We start from the raw sequence: 4,584 nt of genomic DNA, 5'->3' as shown, positions 1-4,584 counted from the left end.
AACGTGGCTGGAACATCTCCGACGCCATCGTCATCGTCATCACACAATGAGGAAGCTCCGATTCCAGCCCCGCAGCTGGAGAACCCGCTGCGAGAAGTAGCTACCGAGATTACGACGAGGAAGCTGAGACCGAGAAAGGACATCAAACAGCCGGAGCGCTACCAAGACTTCGTGTCCAAGTAGCGACCCCCAGCTGTTCGACGGAACGCCGGAGAGGAGACAGAGTCTTTTACTTATGCCTTACGTTTTCTTTCAATTATTATTTTTATATTGTTTTTGTGTTTATTTCCTTTTTGAACAATTAAGGAGTCGAGCGTTTTATAAGCTCCGTCGGGTTTTCTTTGTTGGTTCTTTCCCGATGTATAGGATTAGGTCGAACCAACCCTAGGGTCTAGATTATTATAAATAGGGCTTCCCATTATTCTTTCAAGCAATTAATGAAGAATTATTTTGCCCACATTACTTGTGCAATACTCTAAAGAACCCTAGCCGCTGCCGACGGAGAGATTCTCCGCGCCAGCCTCAAGTTTCGCCGCCGACCCCAACGCTCGGGGCGCCGGATAATTGGTGTATTGTGTGCGTAATCCGCAAGGATTCTTCGTTAAGAGAATCGAGCTCTTAACACACCAATAGTAAGGATATTTTATGAAGCGTTGGTAGTATAGTTAACAATACAAATTAGCGTCTTTAATAGCATTAAAAGATGTCCTTAGCCGTTCTTTTCGTTGCAGTGACAATTCAACTAAAAATATTCACTTTTTAATTGCAAAAAATGATCACACAGTGCAAAATAAATTTGTTACTACTGCATTAATATGCGAAAGAGTGGCGTAATGTTAACTACTGAAATTTATGTTAACTACTCACAATAGTCGATTAACACGGTAAACAAAGTACTTCTATATACCTGGTGACTAGTCTTTCATCCAGAAAAATAAAAATAAAAAGAAAAAGAAAAAGAAAAAAGAAATCTATATCGTGAGATATTAAAATAGAATCTTATTTATATTTTGTTTAACGTGACAAGTGCATTGAGTGGTGAATGTGAAGTTATAAACTAGTGGGCAACGAGCTTCCCACGTTTAATTCCTGCATTTTTTTTATTTACTTTTATTTATACAAAATCAATGAAAACATAATTTACGATTTTAAATAAATAAATTTATTTCTTTAAAGTAGTTATTGCTGGATTTATTTGATCATTGTATCCGTACTAAGTCTATATTTGACATCAAAACGTAACTTAGTAGAACATTTTTTACACCAAAGTTTGAGTCTCTTCAGAGTTCAGTGCTTCTGCGCATTCATGCGAAATGTTTGGTAGTTTTAACTTTAAAAATAGATAAAAAGAAAATTCGCCTATATTTGTTCTATCAATAAGAAGAATTCTTTCTTTGTTTTCAAGAATTATGGATGAAAATTAGAATGTAAACTTTTTCACCCATATCGTTTTCTATAAGTCGAATTTAATTTTGAAATCGGAATTATTAAAATATTTAGTGATTATGACATTTTCTTTTAATAATCAATTTACTTCTCTTTCATTCTTGATTCTCCTACACCAAACCTTTCGATATTTAGTTTGAGAAACTTTTAGCAGTAAAAAAAATAATTTCAAGCATTCTATACTGGAATATGCTTCACAATTTAAATTTAATTTCTCGAATACGAACTTGATAAGTCCCCAATTATCAATCTATAATGAATAAACTACGGCCTTGTTTGCTAGCCCAGATAAGTCCATAATATACCTGATTTATCTGGACCTAAGTGATTGTGTGCGGGAAAGTTGTTTAAACTATGTGGCCAGTTTTTTTTATCGGCCCACTAAAGCCAGAAGGCATAAAAACAGAATTTTAAGACAAAATATAATTAGCAAGTACAAACTATGTACAAAATAGAATGTTAATGCATAATTAGTAAGTAGGCCTGTCAAAGTGGATATTGGGTATTAGATATCCGATATCCAAACCCGAAAAAGTCGGGTAATTGGATATCCGAAACCCGATTTTTCGGGTATCGGATCGGGATCGGGTAGTGAGAATTTTGGATGATTGGGTATCGGGTTCCCGAATTATCCGATTTTTTTAAATTAATGAATTATATTTTTATTATAATTAAATGCAATTTAATTTCTTAATTACATGTGGATGGATGAAAGATGTTAATATGTTCTTATTGTGGATGGATGAAAGACGTAATATAATTTAATTTCTTATTGTGGATGGATGAAAGATGAAAAATGTAATTTAATTTCTTAATTATAATGTGGATGGATGAAAGATGTTAATATGTAATTTAATTTCTTAATGTAATGTAACACCCCGGAAAAAAAAGAAAGAAAAAAAAAATCAAATTAAATCAAATCAAATCTTTTCCTAGTTGACTTGGTCTCCAAGATCTGCCTTAATTAAAATTTTAAATAAAGATTCTGCAGAGATTTTCCTCCTCCGTAATCTGCAAATAAAATACCAAACAAATCCAAATCGAATCCCACTCCCATTCCCACGTTGAAACCGCCTCTCCCCACTCCCTAAATCTCTCACATATCTTTAACCACCCTCCCTCTATATTATTCACTTCAAATTAGTTTCTTTCTCCCATTCGTTTTCTGTAATCAAGAAAACAAGCTTCATTCTTTCAAGGTAATCTATATTCCTCCCTTCATAGCACAATTTCGCACTTCTTTCGGAAATCAAACGTTATGCAAAATTGTGACAGAAACTGAGTTTGCAAAATTCAGTGGGCTACTCCTTTCGGTCCTACAATTTCACAACCAATATCTTGTTATCGAGGTAAAACCCCTTCCCAATTTCAAGTCATGAACTTTTAGTATACCCTTCGCAGCATATCATCATACATCAGTCCCGCTGAACTCGGTAATAAATGAACAATCTGGAATCAATCTTTAATCGTTTTAATCGAAACAAAACCGAATAAAAAATTGAACTTTTAACGAATCACCGAGCGACGGCGGTAGTGCGGGGTGACGAATCGGAGCCGGCAGCGACTGTTTCGGAAGCGGCGGTACTCACGGTGAATCGGAGAAACTATTTGTGTGAGTTCTGTTTTGGGGGATGGAGAGAGTTGAGGGAGAAAGGGGGCCCGACGAGTTTGGGAAATGGGGTAGTTGATTCCTTGTTTTCATTATTTATTATTACTTTAATATTTAGTTTTGGTTAAAGTGGATATGAAGGAAGGGTGTACGTGTAAATTGTTTTTAGAAAAGGAGTGCTTTTGATTTTGTTATACAAATCCTTTTAATAATTGATGATTGTTTTAAAACGGTAGTGGGGGAGTATGCGTGTATTATTTTGTGAATACAAGTACTACTTTTAGGCCGATTTGTTTTTGAGTTGGACGGCCGGAGTTAATCGAAATACCTAAGTTTTAATGGGGAAATACGAGGAACCAACGGAGGAACTTTAGGCAGCTGTCGAATAATCGAAAACCGAGGAACGAGATAAATGATTTTAATTAGGGTGCATGCATCTTATTTATTTACTTGATTCATTGTGTTGATTTATGTGGTATTTAAATGCTAAAGGTGATTCCTTGCAAGCGAGACGTGATATCAAGGGAAATAAAATAATTTCGGATTAAGAACTTGAGGTGGGCTTTCTTTTTAAATAAGGGCAATGCCCTAAGTATATTTTTATGCGAAAATGATATGAATATTTTATCATGCCGTGTTTTATTTTATTCTATGGAACCTATCTGATGTTGCTTTTGCCAACAATGGATAATCGAATTCGGGTCTGTCTAGGGAGTGAGTCCCTATTCAGGCTAGTGTACACCCATGGAGATCGTGAGCCGTCTTTTGGGTCGGCCGGTCTAGTGACTTAGAATGTGGCCACATTCCTTGTCATCAATGGATCAGATATGGTAGACATCTATGGGAAAATGACTGCAGTCACGAGTTTTTACGATGGAAATGATTTTAGTGTCTTGGGCGATTTCTAAAGTTAAAACCCCAAGGTCACTCAATGGTGGCATGATAAATACTTTTTATAAAATATTTTCGGCATGAGTCCACTGAGTGCATCAAGTACTCAGCCCTGCATTTCTTTTTAAAAATTTGCAGGTTGAGCGTGACGGGTGTGGTGGGTGTTGAGCAAGACCGTTGAAGAAATTTAAGTGTGTAGAATGTGTAATGTCTTCGCACGTGGCATATTTCTTCTCTCAAATGTTTCTGCTAAGTAGTTGTTCTTCTTTTGAGTTCTTGTATCGTTGAGATAGTATTCATTTTTGAGTTGTTGATTGTTGAGATACTCTGATTTTATTCGAGCTATTCCCATTTGTTTCGAGCTATGGTCGAGTTTTGTTGTTTTCCACTTTCTTCCCCGCTTCTTTAATCTCCCCCTAGTCGCGATCAACCGTGTTTTCTATCCTTAGAAAATGCGGGCGTGACATGTAATTTATTTTCTTATTGTGGATGGATGAAAGATGTTACTCCATGTTACTATAACTTATGAATTTTGCATTTCTCAAAGTTGTAGTTATTTTTCTCTTAAATTCGAACTACTACAAGAATTTTGTATGTCTAGAAGTTTGTAGTTATTTTCTCTTGAATACTACTTCAAC

The 4,584-nt window shown here is 35.6% G+C and overlaps 2 long non-coding RNA genes across 2 annotated transcripts; both read left to right on the top strand.

The window, feature by feature from the left end:
- The first annotated feature begins 2,427 nt into the window (after nucleotides 1-2,427).
- On the top strand, nucleotides 2,428-3,172 carry LOC121802856. The gene is made up of 2 exons (XR_006050863.1): nucleotides 2,428-2,645; nucleotides 2,722-3,172. It is a non-coding gene; the product is annotated as an uncharacterized LOC121802856 (long non-coding RNA).
- A 399-nt stretch (nucleotides 3,173-3,571) lies between these two features.
- On the top strand, nucleotides 3,572-4,311 carry LOC121802864. The gene is made up of 2 exons (XR_006050865.1): nucleotides 3,572-3,612; nucleotides 4,085-4,311. It is a non-coding gene; the product is annotated as an uncharacterized LOC121802864 (long non-coding RNA).
- Nucleotides 4,312-4,584: the final 273 nt, after the last annotated feature.

The sequence above is a fragment of the Salvia splendens genome, chromosome 1 (assembly GCF_004379255.2).
Source record: "Salvia splendens isolate huo1 chromosome 1, SspV2, whole genome shotgun sequence".
NCBI classification, from domain to species: domain Eukaryota; kingdom Viridiplantae; phylum Streptophyta; class Magnoliopsida; order Lamiales; family Lamiaceae; genus Salvia; species Salvia splendens.
The sequence above is the reverse complement of the archived record's forward strand: the minus strand, read 5'-3'. Positions and strand labels throughout refer to the sequence as shown.